The 19,542-nt window shown below is 33.5% G+C and overlaps 1 protein-coding gene across 6 annotated transcripts in view; it reads right to left on the bottom strand.

The window, feature by feature from the left end:
- Nucleotides 1–14,172: 14,172 nt before the first annotated feature.
- The window catches only part of LOC114329639 (serine/arginine repetitive matrix protein 2), a 40,652-nt gene continuing 35,282 nt past the window's right edge, over nt 14,173–19,542 (bottom strand). For all 6 annotated transcript variants that reach the window (XM_028278813.2, XM_050643579.1, XM_050643575.1 and 3 more), the window contains one exon: nt 14,173–14,323. The gene's annotated coding sequence lies outside the window, so the exon portion shown is untranslated. The remainder of the gene's footprint in view (nt 14,324–19,542) is intronic.

Below are 19,542 nucleotides of genomic sequence, written 5' to 3'. Positions count from 1 at the left end.
ATACTGACACAGCACACATAAGCATGATCAAATTTTTGTTATATGTAATGTAGTTTTTCGTGAAAGTCCTTTGTGCTTGTAATATATATGTTTTTTCAACTTTTCCGACTAAGAACAGCAAGAATTGACCACCTTTTTTCAACAGACAGACAAGGTTTTTTTTCTATATTTTTTCCATCATTAAAAAACTGCACAAGTAATAGAAGTATTTTTTGTATATCGTACATGGGATCCATCTCTCTTCATAGTGGTATTTTGAACCTTTTGACCATAGCCCCGAAGATGGCTTTATAAGCCGAAAGCGCTCAGCTAGGATTTATTTGTTTTACACACTTCAAAAGTACACTTTTCCTGTTCACCTGTTGTCATAAGTGTGTACAAAACTTTTTCAGTCTTTACATTAATAAATTATTGCAAAAATAACGGTTTACAGTACGTTTACTCACGGTTTTGCTCTAAATTTAAAAAAACCACTTGGATTGACATGAAATTTGGCATACACGTAGCTAACATGTCAAACAAAACAACTGATATTGTGCCGCTGTCTGCTTTTACCCTGGGGTGAGTTTCACCCCTTTTCGGGGGTGAAAAAAGAAACCTTTAAAATAAGTCCAGAAGTGGATAAACTGATTAATTCTAAGCAACTTTTGTTCTATACAGTTTTTTCACTAAGTCACCCCAGGGTAAAAGCACACATCGGCACAATATCACTTGTTTTGTTTTGTTTGACATGTTAGCTACGTGCATGCCAAATTTCATGTCATCTCAAGTGGTTTTTTTTAATTTAGAGCAAAAACCGTGAGTAAACGTACTATAAACCGTTATTTTTGCAATAATTTATTAATAACAAAGTCGGAACGTGGTTTAAGCTATCACAACTAGTGACAATCGATTTAGCGTATAAAAATACATACTATGAAAAAGACTACAAACTTGCTGTAGATAACGCATTTCGAGCTTTTCGGCGAATAAACAATTATTTTGTTATTAACAAAATAAGAACACATTTTGAGTAATCGCGACTAGTCACATTCGATTCAGCGACCAAAAATACACCAGAGAAGACCTTAACACTATCAATTTATTTACAGGGCTTCTAATAATTCCTGAAAAACACCTAATTTTACCATAATTTGTTAATAACAATTAAACGAACCACATTTGGGCTTCCAGACCACTTCCATTGGATACAGCGACCCAAAAAACCTATAATACCACCATCAAATCGCGGCGAACTGAAAGTGTCCACGAGACCCCCTATGTTGCGACTAGACTAAATGACCAACTTGAGATAAACAGCTCTCCACTCCCCTACCTATTCAGTTATAGACTTTAAAATGCAGACTTTAAAATTTTGTGTAAGTATTGAAAACAAAAGTTTTCAGTGTTTTATTGTTAACTTGAAACATATTAAGTACCCACATGCAGATCTAATTGCACACACTTTGCTCACATCGGAAACATCAAAGAGTTTGTTTTATCTCAAAATTTATAATTTTTCAGTAGTGTGTGATATTTAATTATTTTATTTATGTCCTATCTATGCTGTGGGCTTTCGTTTATTAGCAAACATCTTGCATAATGTCTTATCTGGGAATTTTTATTTGTTTTTAATTATTGATGCTGTTACGAGCGAAAGATAAATTGTTAACGTTTGTTTCTACAGGAAAACAGTAAATAATCGCACAATTCTTATTCAAGAAATTACATCAAATGTGATAACGTTGACATGAGAATGCATTTTACTATACTTTACACGTTTGAGATGTTTCAAACGCACGAGGTAAACCAAAAATCTCGCTTTTGAAAACGTTTTTAAAGTTTATAGATGTTTTTGCCTTCTAGAAAAAATAGTCTATATGTATTTTCTTCTCTGTAAAATTTGTTGTCAGAAGAACGAATTTATGAATAATTAGAGGATATAATCTTCAGAAATAACCCTAGAAAACAGTAGATCATTGATCCAGTGGACCAAAATTTTGGAAACGCCTAATGATCTCTCTAATGGTTCAATGCTATTTAAATGCATTACTTTTTTCGAAGCCTGAGAAAACTAATAAGAATTCTTGAAACCCTTAAAAACAGAATGAAAGATGACATTATTACCGAGTGCCGAAAGTCCATGAAAACTCCTATAATGTTTATTTTAATAAAAAAACAAGTAAAATCCTTTATAAAAGGTATATTTATTAAAATTCCCTAAAAAATGCTACATCACAAGCAGAACTAGTTTTCAATCTTATAACAGATCATCGTGCCCCACATTGGGCGCCAGTGAAACGAAAAAAGACGATGGACTACCCCAGCTAATTGAAATAATATTCGAAAATATTACCTCAATCATCCTAGATAGCCATCGCTACACCCTTAGCTTAGCTCAGTCTCTCAAGGTGTGTGTTCGTCTTGTCCTAATCTTAGAAATGAACTATGAAAATTCGAAATGAAGGAAACAAAACAGTATTTTTAACTAATCATGTTTATTGTTCATAAAAATATAATAAAAAATATGTCTTAGTAAATGCATTAACAAATATATTCAAATTCTTGCCAAAAACTAACAATTTGTAGATTATACTTATGGCTTTTGGTATTGGTTTGCTGGTAACTTCTTGATGTCGAATGGTACTGCTGCTGATTCTGCATCGGGCTCTGGGGTTGTAGATGTTGTATTCCACCAGGCCTACGGATGTTTCTCGTTGCAGTCTTGGTGATGTGGTTGCAGTCTAGATGATTTTGCCCTCGTTGTTGTATCGCCGGCGATTTGAGGATTCTTGAAGCTCCCAGAGGGAGGACAGTATCTTTATCCCAAAAACCCAAGAGAAGATTTGATTTGGAAATAGCTATTATCAGCTCTGTAATTGCCTTTTATAATATTACCACCACCATTTTAAGAATTGAAATGACAGCGTGAACTGTAGAGAGGTAGGCATGTTCCGTATTAAGACAGATATTTACAGAGTAAGAATATACGGGGTACGTTCAGTATGTTCAATTGATGATTTAGATTTTAGATGAAAAGAGATATATCAAATAGAAGATAATAAAAGAGGGCGCCAACGAGTTTTTAACGAAGAAACCAGGTAAAACAAATAGAAGAAAATTATTACTAATGAAATTTTAAAGAAAATAAAGTAAGATAATTATCTAAAAATAAAATAAAAAAGATGTGACGTTTGTAACGTTACATGCTAACCACCAAAATGAAAATAAAGGGTGATTCATTTAGAGGTACTTTTTTCAAAAAGAAAAAACAATGAAAAACATGAATTTTATTTGAAAATCTTTATTATCATACAAAAGAACCATTCTTTACATTTACTTCTTAAAGATAATTTCTTTGAAATGTTGGCAATGACTGCGGTTAAGATAGTCCATTCGAAGTTCCAATTCTCGATGACGCGTTCGAGCATTTCGATTGGTATTTGACCAATGACTCGAGTAATATTGACCTTCAATGCCTCAATCGTAGCGGGTTTCTTCATGTAGACTTTGGACTTTAGGTAGCCCCAAAGTAAAATGTCTAAAGGTGTGATGTCACAGGATATAGACGGCCAATTCACTGGTCCAAACCGTGGAATAATTTGCTCACCGAATCGTTCTCGCAGTAAAGCCATGCTTTCACGGGATATATGGCAAATGGCACCATCTTGTTAGAACCAAATATCGTGGAGATCACTGGCTTTAGTTTCAGGTACCAAATAGTCCGTTATCCTGGCGTGATAACGATCTCCATTAACAGCAACATTCCGGCCGGCCACTTTTTTAAAGAAATATGAACCAGCGATTCAACCAGCTCATAAACCACATCAAACAGTTGTTTTTTCTGGATGTAATTGCAACTCTTGAACCTCTTCGGACTACTCATCAGCCCAAATATGGGCATTTTCCGTATTCACGTCCCCGTTAAGTCAAAAATGGTCCTCATCGGGAAACAAACGTTTTTTCGAAAACAGTGGATCTTATGCAAGCTTATGCGCTGTTTCACATATAATAATTTTGATCGTGCGATGGTTAAAATCTACATAGTGGCTCGAGCAATCATATATATGGAATTTTTCTCCCTTTGAACGTTTCAAGCGGTGAATGCGGAGCCACTATGTAGATTTTAGCCATCGCACGATCAAAATTCTTATAATCAAGCGCACAGTGTGACGACTCTGAAGGTCGATCGGCTTCAGATCTTGCACTAATTGAATTTTGTAGGCTTTTAAACCAAGATCTTTATGTAAAATACGCCAAGTTGTTGCATACGACAAGCCAAGCTGTTGAGAACGGCGACGAATCGATTCTTCATTATTTTCGCGTACACCATCCGCTACTGCCGCTCAATTTTCTTCAAAACGTGCTGAATGTGGTGTATTTGGTAGCTTGTTATCCAATAATTAAAAACTGGGTTTCAAAATTACTGGAGCTATAGCGAATTGTGCGTTCGATATGCCAGTTGTGTGGACCACAAGTTGCTCTAAGCGCACGATATACATTCCTCATAGAAGGCCTATTTTCGTAATACAGCTGAATAATTTTTTAATACAACTGTGCTGAGCTAAGTCTTTCCAGGATGGAATGTCAAACAATACTGAATAAAAACGCAACATCAGATGATACAATTCATGCACGATCTCCCACCAAATCCTCACTAAAAAAGTACCTCTAAATGAATCACCCTTTATTAGGGTAAAAACCCTTTAAACTTAATCAGTCATGGAAACATTGACCATAATTATTAAATTAAACATGGATGCACAAAATATCATATGTATTATGCCCAAGGTACCATCTGACACCAAATTGAGTTGTTCACATGTTGAATAATGGTTGTTAGCAACTCTTGGAGTCATGCATGTCAGCACTGATGACGATTTGGTATCAGATTGAAAACTAGTTCTGCTTGTGATGTAGCCCTTTTTAGGGAATTTTAATAAATATACCTTTTATAAAGGATTTTGCTTGTTTTTCCTTTTTCTTTTTGCACCTTTTTCCTCGTGGATTTTATTTTATTAAGTTCCAGTGGTGAAAAAAGAGACAATTTAGTGTGATTTTTAATTTCAAATATTTCATTCAGAAAAAACTTTTTGTTTTTTACAAGGGACTGTCGGCCTTTGGTAATAATGTAATCGTTCAGTCTGCGTTTAAATTTTTAAAAATGATTTATTAGTTTTGTCAGGATTCGAAAAAAAATGAATGCTAAATAGCATTTAAACGAGATTTTGCGACGGCCCCCATAAACGGATGGTCCGAATTATACAAAAACCCGGGATACGCCTATTCTGCAATATGGAGATTTCAAATTTGGAGCTTGCAACATTGCCACATTTACCATTTTTCTGATATAATTAGTGACTTTCGTTTTTTAAATTCAATACCCTGTATATATTGTACCTTCTCCACTTCATTGCCAGTTCAAACGTATGCAATACTTTCGATTTTATAGTCAGGAACATCTTTAAAAGGTAAAAGAAGATCCTAGAAACGTCTAATCGTCTCAATAAAGTTTTTGAGTCAAACTATGTACAACTAAATTTGAACATAATAATTTGAAGTTTACTACATTGCTAAATTAATGTCTACCTAGACCTAGTCAAGTGTTTAAAATGGGCTTCGTTGTGAATTTGACATTATCCTAAACGATGGTAGAATGCGTCTATTATATTTATCCATGTTTCTGGAGAAACTAATATGGATTTATGTTCCACCTGATAATTCTTTGCCTTAGCTCTGCAACACATGCTGGTTTAGTTTTACAAATTCTGGTTTTCAAGTATCCTCCATAAACATAATCTTGATGATTCAAATCGGGTGAACGAGGAGGCTGTTCAATACTACCTAATGTATTAATTCATCGTCCTGGAAATGTCTAATCTAAATAGCGCCGAACATTTACACCAAAATGAGCTGGAGCTCCGTCCTGTTCAAATCATATCTCATTAAAATTGGTTATAAACTTGTTTTTCATTGCAGATACAATTTTATTTCTAAGCGGTTTATCAAATTTCATGCTATGGAAAACGGCCCAAACCACAGTCATCTTTTGTTGATTTGTGAGCCTAGATATACGAACTCTCTTACTCCTTCAAAAGTATATGTTCCAACCGTTAGATCTTCAGGTGTTGCTACTTCATTATTATTTGTGACCTTCATATATGTACTTAGTTTTATTAGCGTTAACGTGTAGCCCCATTCTTTTTGCTGCTGCTTCTAATGCCTTGGACGATTGAACCAGATTCGCCTTTCTTCTTGCTATGATATCAATGTCATCTGCATACGCTACTATTTGTACACTCCTATTAATAATGGTCCCACTTGTTATTCCAGATTGCTACATAGTCATAGCTACAAAAAAATTATATGTTCTAATGTGACTTCCAATATTTTTTAAATTGATTCAATGTTGATTTCATTCCATAACAGTTTGCTGCATGACATCCTAAAACTACAATATTAAGTACATATCATTGTCTTCCTTTGTGATCCTAGATCTATAACCTGATAATTAGAGGCTAAGAAATCTACGCATTTATTATTTATTAGTTTATAAATACTACTGATTTCTTATTTTGTATTGTAAGTAAAAATGTATAGTCGCTTTTCTAGGAGGAGAATTTTTACAAAATTAATAAGTATTTTTGAGAACAAAAAATTTCCTTATGAAAGAATAACCAAAGATATTCTTCACAGCTTGATTTCTCGAGTTTGATGAGATTTTTTATGTAATATATATGTAATATTTTTGTAACTCTTTTTAACCATATTTAAACGAATGTAAGTATATAAACATTAGTCCAGGGCGCATCTGTTTTGAGATGGACGTTGAGAGGTGACTCGAATTTTTTTGCAGAAATTGCTTGAAAATAGCTCAAATAATAATATTTGAGTTATCCTCCCACTGAAAATGTTCCGGAACATTGTTTAAATAATCAAAATGTCAAAATATGAAGGAAAAATTCGATTTTTTTATTGGTTTTTTGATTATAACTTTAAAACTGTTCATTTCTGAGAAAAGTTGTACTGACGTAAAAGTTGCGTAATTAAATTTCCTACGATATAGAATTGGTTAATAATTTAAAAAATAGTCACCCTTGTTGCAAAATAGCAATAATTGCGAAAAAAAGCATACAAAAACAAGTTTTCGCATTTTATCTTTTTCAACTATTTATGCTACACATAGGACCTTCATATTTTACCCAGAAAAACTATGATATAGTAAAACAACACTGTAAATTTCAATAAGATCGGTTTAATAGATCTTGCAAAATAAATTTTGCAATCCAGCTTTGTCCAAATGTTTCAGGACTGAAAATAAAGCAGATAGCAAGTTGATTTTTTTTGCTTATAGAAGTGTACTGTACCTTTCATTTGCAATTTGCAAAATTAAAATCGAATAATTACCACGGCGTCAGGAAATTTTTTAAATAAACATTAATTTTTGGTGTTACGCGCAGGACAGCGGAGTTCGATTCACACAAGTTGATTTCCACCAAAATTTCTTCCATTCTTTATCTAATATATTATTTTCTTACTCTGTATTTTGTTGTTTTTTAATATTTTAATTCCACAAAAACCAAACTAATTTTATTATTGTTTGTGAAATATTGTTTAAATAATTGCATATGTTTAAAAATAATAAACTTTTATTCTCTAAGTTAAAATATATGAACAAAGAAAATTTGAGAATAACTCAAATATTATTAAACAAACTAAGTTATCAATCGAAGCAGCGCAGAAAACGACAATAAATATCGCCTCCGTACCACCAGATTGACAACAGGTGGAATACTTTCTTTGATTACACCTCCTGAGATTTTTACAATTTATAAGTCATACAGGTGCCGAGAAAATTAAGATGAGAGAATTTTAAATAATTCACAACTCATCTACTCAGCATGGTAAAGCTCCAACAAGAAAGATTCTTTAATACTCAAAAGAGTAAATGAATTAAAAATGTATAAACATTCTCAATTTCTTTGCAAAACGAAAATGCAGCAGCTGCATAATACTCTGGTTAAAGCGGAGAGTGCAGGAAGAGTCTATACCGGTTTCGGAGATCTTTTTCCCCTCATCAGTAAACCCATATCCTCTTCTCTCCGCTTTAACCATTTACCATAGCTTAGGGCCTTCCCGAATTGCAAAGAAAGAAATGTCACGGATGAACTAGGGCCATCTACCGGAAAACAAACTAAGTTATCAATCGAAGCAGCGCAGAAAACGACAATAAATATCGCCTCCGTACCACCAGATTGACAACAGGTGGAATACTTTCTTTGGTTACACCTCCTGAGACTTTTACAATTTATAAGTCATACAGGTGCCGCGAAAATTAAGATGAGAGAATTTTAAATAATTCACAACTCATCTACTCAGCATGGTAAAGCTCCAACAAGAAAGATTCTTTAATACTCAAAAGAGTAAATGAATTAAAAATGTATAAACATTCTCAATTTCTTTGCAAAACGAAAATGCAGCAGCTGCATAATACTCTGGTTAAAACGGAGAGTACAGGAAGAGTTTACTGATGAGGGGAAAAAGATCTCCGAAACCGGTATAGACTCTTCCTGCACTCTCCGCTTTAACCAGAGTATTATGCAGCTGCTGCATTTTCGTTTTGCAAAGAAATTGAGAATGTTTATACATTTTTAATTCATTTACTCTTTTGAGTATTAAAGAATCTTTCTTGTTGGAGCTTTACCATGCTGAGTAGATGAGTTGTGAATTATTTAAAATTCTCTCATCTTAATTTTCTCGGCACCTGTATGACTTATAAATTGTAAAAGTCTCAGGAGGTGTAACCAAAGAAAGTATTCCACCTGTTGTCAATCTGGTGGTACGGAGGCGATATTTATTGTCGTTTTCTGCGCTGCTTCGATTGATAACTTAGTTTGTTTTCCGGTAGATGGCCCTAGTTCATCCGTGACATTTCTTTCTTTGCAATTCGGGAAGGCCCTAAGCTATGGTAAATGGTTAAAGCGGAGAGAAGAGGATATGGGTTTACTGATGAGGGGAAATAGATCTCCGAAACCGGTATAGACTCTTCCTGCACTCTCCGCTTTAACCAGAGTATTATGCAGCTGCTGCATTTTCGTTTTGCAAAGAATTTGAGAATGTTTATACAATTTCAAATATTATTATTTCAGTTATTTTCAAGCAATTTTGCCAAAAAAATTTGAGTCACCTCTCAACATCCAAATGTACTAATATTTTTACAGATGCGCCCTGGTCTACATACCTTAGAGATAGTTTTTAATTTCCAGACCGTGATGATAAAAATATAGTGGTAGTTCTTATGATGTGAACCAGTAAAAAAACAATAAGCTAGAAGTACCAGTATATTTTGTACCCTAGAGATATTTTTACATTTAAATTTGTAAATTATGAAACAAATTGTAAATACATTCTTTAAAAATGATGGAATTGTGTCCTCAATTATATAATTAAGAGATGTTATTTTGTATTTATATTTGTAAAATATTTTTCCAGCAGAAAATATACTATTAGAATGTTAATATGTTTGTATTCAATTGAAAACTACCTAAAATGACACAAAGGTCACAGCGAAATAAGATGGTAAAATCTGCACTCGACTGGATTTTATTATTTGGGATCCGGCACTCGAAGGTACATACAGTAATCCTTCTTCAACCGCGGGGGTTACGTTCCGAAGAGATAGGTGCGGTTGGTGAAACCGTGGTTGGCGAGGGATCCACGATTCAAAGAAGAATATGACATATAATCCCAATTTGGATACGTATATTAGTACATAGAAAGAAATGATTCTCCTGCAGCTAAACAGTCTAACAACTGAATTTTTTTATCTAAACTCATTACATACACATCTTTTCCTTTTAACAAAATCTTTACTATTCCTTTCAGACGAAGTCATGTTTTAAGTATTAAAATTATGTAATGTTCGACGTTAAATCGAGAACTGTAGAAGTACAAAATATGTAATTGCATATCTGTGAAATAGTATTATCATATCAACAAAAATAAAGACGCTGAGATCAGCGTCTACATTCGCCGGTATTTTAAACCTTCCGAACTATAATAATAGGGATGTTCACAAAAAATTTAATGGTCATTTTAAACATGTAAAACGATTAATAAACACCCTAGGAATGATTGTCTAAAATATTAAGAAAATTAAAAAGCCTTTCTATGAAAAAACTTCATTAGAAATCTAGCATTATTTTAAATTTCAAGGAAACGCTTCTGACGTCACTAGTCGTACTCGTATACTCCAGCGCGCGCATATCCACAGTATTCTTTCTCTTTGGGTACCTGTTTCGACGATACTTAGTTCAGGTCATTTTATTTTGTATTTTGTTCTCTCATTGTTTTATCAGGGCTAACGTGAAGTTTATGGTGATTTTGTTTAGTTTAAAGTGGATAGACTGTTTCTAAGGACATATTTTGGGTGGTACAAATAAATAAACAGTGGCGGCTCGTGGCCTTGGAGACAGGGTCGGCAAGGTTTTTTTGTCTCCTCGTATAGGTATACCATCAAACTAAAAGGCTTAATTCATCATAGGAGATTTTGTTGTTTTTTGCTTTTTTTATTTGATGTACTTGACATTCTCTCTTGTTTCATGGAGTTTCGACAATACGTGTTGATTCTTTTGAGACAAGGTAAATCCCGTTTTTTTTAGGCAGAAATTGGTGGTAATAAGAAAATTGATAAACAGTTTGTTGTAATGAATTGCAGTACTTACTACATATAATTATACATACATATTGTGCAACTTATCCCACTTTCTGAAAATATTTAGACCACCATAATTTTTAAGTACCTAACTTGTAATAATAAATATCTTGGAAATTCTTTGGCGAACGTAACTTGTAAATTTTAAATCGTCAAAGAGGTCAAAAATTTGCAAATCTTCAAAATTCGAAAAACGAGTATCTATTTGCATACAATAGTAGGTATCCAAAATTTCAAGATATACTTACTCGTTTTTCGAGATATGTATCATGTCGTTGTCTTTTTTGGGGTGGTTCGAAAATATCAAGCGAATCCAAAACGTCACTGCGTATATATTGGAAACTACTATCATTACGAAAATCTCTGAGATTTTGCACCAGCTTTCGTATTCTATTTTTAGAATAAATAATGTCAGTTGACTGATTTTGAACAACAAGGAATATCTTGGGCAAACTCTGTCTTAAAAATATTTAAAAAAATATTGAAAGAGTCATTAGTATTTAATAAAGTTCTCAAACCGATTGCTTCACGGATCGAGGTATCGCCACTTTCAAAATCATCGCCTTCGATAATAAAATCAAAAACTTCCAAAAGCTGTTCACGAAAATCTGCTACAGATACTAAAACTATAAGAGATAATCTGCTTAGATAAAACTAACAGAGATTTAAAATTTCATCGCGTCTGACAAACTGTTCGCTTTTTTTTTCGAAACAAATTTGTTCTAAAGCAGTAATCCGTTTAGGTTAGCTAAACTGGCAAGAAAAGACGATATTCTTTATTTTTTTACGTGTCATGTAAAACTAAAGCTTGTGATGCAATAGTTTTAACTTTTGCCTGGAGACTATCAATTCACCACTCATCACAGCAACGCCGTCATAGATTGCCCCAGTTTGCCCTACCAATTTATTTTTGGTATCAAAAAATTTGAATCTGTTCTTTAAAACACCAAAAATATATTCTGCCTTATTGCTTTTACTCAGATCTCTAAAACCTAAAAACCTCTCATAAATATTACCACGTAACGCGCATCGAACAAAATAATTGATAATTGTGAATGACATGATAATCAGAAGTTTCATCTACTTTCAGTGAAAAGCAAATGGTTTTCTAAATCTCAGATTCAACAACGTTATTCAAAATTTAACTATTTGATTATATGTATTAGTTCATTCTGTATTACGAATACACGTCGAATCAGAAAGTAAATAGGTATTTCTAAAACAATTTTATTAATTCTCTATAATTACTTTGATTTTTAACAAATGCTTCGATCCATCATGTCCACTAAATGATAATTCCTGACAACTTAAAAAAATTACAATATCAATTAAACGACGTAAAACGGCGTGATTATTTTTGACAATTTCTACCGATGCATGCTTCCAAATGAAACACCGACCGGCAGACCGAAATGTGCCGTACTTGCCGCTTAACCTGCCACGCCGTATCTGCTATTGCCCGCGGAGAGAAGTAATGTTCGCTTGCTCATCGACTTGTTATGTCGTTGAGTTTTACGTGTAAATTGTCAAGCTACGGATGTTAGGGACGGCTAGCCGAAAAGTCAGATAAATGGCTCGGATCATTCATTTTTTGAGAAGTCTGTTATGCGCAGGGATCACTTAACGCTCGGATTGATCAAAATATTTTAAAAACCATGAAAAAAATTTAGTCTGTATTATCTGATAGATTTTTTTTTATTTCACAGATACAAATATTTAAAAAATCTATATCTATAAATGTGTGGGTCGGCACTGCCGACCCTGACCGGCCGCCACTGTAAATAAATACAATGAAAGGTTTTAAAATAGCTGATTCGCTTAACCTACGTACTGTACATGTAACATTGGTGTCTGATTTCTTGTCATCTTGTAAAGAAATAAGTCAACCACAGAGTAGCGAAATGTTTATTTTAATAAGGTACAGGGGTGAAAAAAAAAAGAAAATTTAGTTTGATTTTTAATTTCAAATATTTCATTCAAAGGAAACTTTTTGTTTATTCTAATGGACTTTGGGCCCTCAGTAATAATGTAATCGTTAATTTTTATAATTTATTTTTTTATAACCAAGCTAACTTATTGGGTAACCTATAATTGGGTAAAAATGAGAACTTAATTTAAAAACCCATTTATTTAGGAAAAGATCCATAACTTACAATAAAGAAGTGATCTTCGCAAGAGAAAAGCTTGGTTTTTATTGAAACAGGTATAGGTACTTCTTTTGCCCATGAGCGTCACAAAAAAAAATAAAAACCGCGACTTTGACCCCTTATAACTACCCTCGGCCCCCACTCTGGTTTCCGGCCGTTGGTGAAAGTCATGTACACAACTAACTCAACATACCCCGTATAGTTTTTCCATATTACTTATCACGCAAAAAATCCGCTTCTATCTCTCCGACTATTAGTCCAGGCTGTGTCGTCGAACTGTCAGGTAAATTATTTCTATTCGATTTTTTTGCACAAACTTACTCAAAAAGAGGCACTTAGAACAAATCCACAGAGTGCCAGGAGGTTATGGTCGAAACATTGTTTAAACAAATTCACAAAAATAATTTTTTCACTTCGAACAAAAAAGTCAGGAAGTGACCAAATCAAAGGTTAAAGTCCCCCCTACTGAAGAAATTTATTTTATTGTATTACTGAGCGGTTATTTTAATTAAAAATGGACGCTAATCCCGTATTAGGCGGCGGTCAATGGGGAGTGTGAAAGAGATGCATATTCCTGCCGTCCAATGGTGCATCGCACTCGCATTGAGGGCCACCTCAATACACACTTAGCAGCCATCGTTAATAATTAAAAAGAACAGCTTAGTAATAAAATAATGACAAAAATTTCTTCAGGATCTTGTAGGGGTCTTTAAACTTGGTAGATCACTTTCTGACTTTCATAATAATAATTTTTAACCGAGTTATTAAGCCTTGAAAATTATTATTTTCGCATTTTTCAAATTTTAAATCGCGTATAACTTGACAAAAATCAATTTTAGAGAAAAATTACAAGAGACCTTTTTGCTCCAAATGATCTAAAAAAAAAATATTTGAAGTAAAAGATTGTTTAAACAATTTTTCGACCACGGTACCGCCTGGCAACCTGTGGATTTTTTATAAGGTAAGTTTGTGCAAAAAAATCGAATCGGAATAATTTACCTAATGGGGGCGACGATACAGCTTTGGACTACATAACCCGGAGATTTTTGGCACCTTCTGCCCGCTGTTCTTGAATCCTACCTCGTTACCTTGGTTGAATGTTCAGACACCACCCTTGTCAGGCAGGTTGATTTGGGAACTTGATAGGATATGGCAGAAATGGAATTAGGGCATTAAATTTACTAAATACCTGGATCATTCCATGGTCTAAGTCTAAAGTATGCTCTTTTTTATTTATCTGAATTAACATACCTAGCATATTTTTTACTTTAAACTTCTTTTGTAATTTTCCTCTAAACACTTGTACAATGAAATGCCCCAAACAACACAAAATTTCACCCTAACTCTTTATTTAAATACAAGTACAAAGTAAACTCAAAACACAAAAAAATTCATAATATAATTTTAATTATTTTTACTTAAATAAAACTAACTCTTCTGTCTTCAATTTTGAAGCTTCATACCCACAAGGGCTGGAAATCGACTAAAACATAAAATATTTTTGTTAAATACATTAATTTTCACAACAATTAAACAGAAAAATGTAAAATATAAAATTTTTTTTGGAATTTTAATACGGGGGTCGGCAAGTCAGGCAACGCTCTCTAAAAAACGGCAGAAGTCCGGCAACTCTCAGTCTGCCAAAGCTGTCGAAAAAGATTAAAACGATGAACTGCTTCAGACAGTTGTGTCGGTGTCATGATAGTACGTAGACGTCGAGCTACGTGGCATGTGTGCGGGAGTACCTTCATGTTCATTTTGGAGAATGGATAAGGCAGACGAGGAATCGTTGAGTGGCCCACACGGTCATATGATCTGACACCCTGTGATTTATTCCTGTAGGGCCTTCTCAAGAACTGCGTTTTTATAAGAGGACTACGCACCCTTCCCGACCTCCGAACTGCAGTTGAAGAAGACTTCATCCCTCGTTTTTCAGTAAAAAACACTAGTCATCTTATCAACAATCTCCAACAAATAAATCTTCGTCCCAACATTACTATGCTTTCATTTGGTGTTAGCAATATTTTCACTTCTGTTCCTAAACAAGAAACTATTAATCTGGTACACTCTCTTCTAAGAGCCAACTCTATCACTATTTCTACCACCAATTCCACTATTCAATTACTACAATTTTGTCTAGCTCAAGACTTCTTTGTATTTAATAATACTTTTTACAGACAACCTGATCGCCTAGCTATGGGCAGTTGTTTGTCTCCTCTTTTAGCTGATATTTTCATGAATCATTTAGAATCCCCTCATATCATAAAAAACCCTGAAATACTCCATTGGTTTCGTTATGTAGACGATATTTTAGTCTTTATTTCAGGTAATTCTGAATCAGCTGATCTATTGCTTTCTAAAATGAATCAAATCCACCCTAACATCAAGTTCACTATGGAACTAGAGTCTTCCCAATCAATCAACTTTCTTGACCTTACCATTTCCAGATTAAACGACCATTTAGATTTCAGTATCTATGGGAAACCTACACAGACTGATCATGTCATACCGTTATCCTCTCATCACCCAATGTCACATAAATATGCAGCCTTTCACAGCTATGTACACCGACTAGAGACAATTCCATTATCTCCATCTAACTATAATAAAGAACTCAATATTCTCCGTCAAATAGCATTTAACAACGGTTACGATCCTAATCTTATAAACAAGCTCATCCAAAAGAGACACCTTTTTTTTCAAGACAAGAGTCTTGAGAGAGACTGCTTTCCCCAGAGTCCTGACCATCAAACCCTCTTATGCTTCATTACCGTATCATCATGAACGTCTTTCCGGTGATATCAGATACATTCTTAAAAGAGCAGTTGATAACACTCACATTTCTTTTAAAGTACCAAATAATCTAGGACAGTGTCTTACCAATTCTAAAGACCCTATCAACTATATGAATCGTAGCCGAGTCTATAGATTACAATGCTCCGATTGTGATGCTACATATATAGGAAGAACCTGTAGATCACTAGCTTCTCGTTCCTTAGAACATACCAAAAGAGAGAACACTTCAACTTTCTCACAAAATCTCATACAAAATAAACATACTCTCAACATCCCAGAGGACGTCTCATTGTTACATAACATCCCTCAAAAAAACTTCCTAAAATTGAACCTGCATGAGGACTTGGAAATAGTCAGAGAAGCAGAAAAGTCCTAATTGTGTTAATCGCCATATCTCTTTTAATCGAGACTTTCAACCAGAATACGATGGGCGGGTCACGTACTAAGATCAAGTGACGAAAGACTTCTAAACGCCACATTCTGGGAAAGGCCCGATGGAAAAAGGTCAGTTGGTCGCCCAAGAAAGAGATGGAAGGACGCAATAGCCAGCGATCTACGCAAAATGGGAGTACAGCAATGGGAAATAGCTGCTCAGGACCGACAACAATGGAGGGAAATAGTAAACGCGGCCAAGACTCACATAGAGTTGTAGAGCCAAATGATGATGATGATGAGATTTTCAACCCCTACATCGACAACTTTTTTCATAACACATATCATCTATATCCTCTCATCTTATGTGTATTATCATACTATAACTATCATATATGTTTTTAATTCTATACTAACTTTCTATAAGAAACATTCTACCTCATACTCAATACATTTTATTCACATTTCATCGTTCCACACTCTTATCTTTTCCCTTCTACAGTATCTACTTTAGACATACTTCTACATTATCCGTTATATTATTGTTTATCAACACGTCATACCATCCTAAATCTCCACTCATTTCCTTACTCATTCATTCATTTTCGGGTGGTTTGGGGTTGAGTATCTTGGATTTTCAGTCTCATCAATTGATTTTTAATTTCTTTCTCATTCGCACAAAACAACAAAATTTCTTCAGCCAAACGAAATATAGCATCACTTAATTTTGTAAAGATGTCATCTTTACTCAACAAATTAGATCAAATTATCAGTCATCAAAACACTCACACATTAATTAATAACTTATAATTGTACATTTATGTACACATTAAACAAATTCTGATATCCTAGACGTGAATACGTAAAAGGCCTTTTCAATAATTCTAAGTTTATTTAACATTTTCATTCTAATGTATTCCTGACTGCATAACTCCTAGTACCTATTTATCAATGCACATGTTCATATATTTAATCATTACATACTTTACAATTTTCTACATTTAAGTTCGAATAATTCTAACAACAATATATGGATATTTGATAATGTTTTATTTTTAACATCAACATAAATTTTAAATTCATTGGCTGAAGTAACAAAACAGTTCATAACGTCTTATTGACAATCTGTCTCTGTCATACTTCTGAAGTTCCTTCACCTTTCAGTTCAGTTGACACTCAATTTTCAATATGTGAGGTTCATCCATCTCACATCTCATCCACGTGGGTTAGAGTCCTGTGTTGCCCTGGGTAATATCCAGGAATATTTGCAACATCCAACTATTTTAACCATAATATGTAGTATAATACCGGGTGTCCACTTATATTTTCCCCCATTTTAACTGCCTATAACTTCTAAACGGCTTAAGATAGAAATATGCGGTTTTCGATGAAATGTTTTATTTTAGTAAAAGTTTTGTCTGAATGGATTGAATTTTTTATATCGCTTTCAAATACGAAAAGAAAAATGGCGGATTTTTGAAAAAAACGTTGTTGACTTTTTTTTAATGGAACACCCAGTATATTTTTTTGTAAATTAGGCATTCCAATGAAACGTCAAACATGGCCGGGTGTGGGCAAAATCTAACCTTACATCTAGATTAATTTGTAAAGAAAATCCTGTTTGGTTGTTTTTTTTTATGTTAATTGTGTAGGGAAATCTGCGAAATTGTGATAACAAATTAAATATGAAGTGGTTTATCGCCTACAGAACTGAATTATCCCATATTAGTTACCAGTTTGTGTCAATAACTACTATGGGATAATTCAGTTATGTAGGCGATAATCTAGTTTATATTTATTTGCTATCACAATTTCGGTGCACAATTAACAATAAAAAACAAAACCAAACAGGATATTCTTTACAAAAACTGATGTAAACCCGATATTATTAAATTTTTGCCCACTGCCGGCCATATTATATCACGTGATTTGGAATGGTCAATTGAAAGAAAGGTCATTCACCTATCCAGCGATATAAAGTTTTTCAAAATCGGCTGTCAAATCACTGAGTAATTAATTTTTAAAATGAGCGGTGCAACGTGGATATCGCATACCTAAATAACATAACTAAGCAAAATGATATTATGTTATGTGATTTCCACATTGCATCTTTCATTTTAAAAATTATTTGCTCAGTCATTTGAAAACAGATTTAAAAAAATTTAATATCACTGGATAGGTAAATGACCGTTTTTTCAAGCTACAGAAAAATATACTGGGTAAATCCGCCATTTTTTATTTAAAAGCGACATAAAAATGGTCACTTACCTAAAAACTTAAAAAAACGGTCATTTCCCTATCCAACGATATAAATTTTTTTAAAATCGGTGGTCAAATGACTGAGCAATTAATTTTTAAAATGAGAGATGCAATGTGAAAATCACATATTATGTTATTTAGGTATGTGATACCCACGTTGCACCTCTCATTTTAAAAATTAATTACTCAGTGATTTGATAACCGATTTTGAAAAACTTTATATCGCTGGATAGGTGAATGACCTTTCTTTCAATTTACAAAAAAATATACTGGGTGTTCCATTAAAAAAAAGTCAACAACGTTTTTTTTCAAAAATCCGCCATTTTTCTTTTCGTATTTGAAAGCGATATAAAAAATTCAATCCATTCAGACAAAACTTTTACTAAAATAAAACATATCATCGAAAACCGCATATTTCTATCTTAAGCCGCTTAGAAGTTATAGGCAGTTAAAATGGGGGAAAATATAAGTGGACACCCGGTATAAGATCTTATAGCTTTTAAAGGGTTTTTACCCATAACTTTTTGGTGGCTCACGCATGCATGCTATTGACAAGTATGACCTTAGTCAATTCCTAACCTTAGTCAACTTTTATAACATTGTCTCTTATTAATTAGGTTATACTTATCATTTTAGGGCTTAACACTGATGATGGATTACTTGTTAATCCGAAAACGTTTTGTTTTGTGATTTAACCCTTATTAGGGTCTTTTAAATATACCTTTTACAAAGGATCCTGTATTTTTTGTGATTTATGGTATACAGCCAGCTACAGGAATTTTATTTTCCTCGTGGATTTTTAAGAATTTGAAAATCTTCGCGGTCAGCTTGACGTACTTCGCCGAACCTGCCTCTCCGTTGCAATGAATGCATTAATCAAGACGGGAATCAACTTTAACACTTACAGTAACCTTTTTTCGAATCCCTTTTGTAATTTCTTTGAAACAATTCATTTTGACGCTACATTTTTTCTCTTAACGACGTTCTACACCTTCGTTGCGGGGTATGCCTCTCAGAGGAAAGGGGGGGAAACTTATATGCAAGCGAAAGTCGGTAACAATGCATTTATAGCAGAATACTCAAATCATATGTTTCAGTATTGAATACTTTATAAAAATAAATTATAATAAGTTACGGAAATTACGGAATAAATTACGGAATTAATTATAATAAATAAATTAAAAATAAATGGTACGGTAAACAATCCTCATTTTTTAATATGTTATTCCTTAAAAAAAACCTTTAATTTAAGCACAAATAATTAAAAATCGTAAA

The sequence above is a fragment of the Diabrotica virgifera genome, chromosome 2 (assembly GCF_917563875.1).
Source record: "Diabrotica virgifera virgifera chromosome 2, PGI_DIABVI_V3a".
Taxonomy (NCBI): domain Eukaryota; kingdom Metazoa; phylum Arthropoda; class Insecta; order Coleoptera; family Chrysomelidae; genus Diabrotica; species Diabrotica virgifera.
The sequence above is the reverse complement of the archived record's forward strand: the minus strand, read 5'-3'. Positions and strand labels throughout refer to the sequence as shown.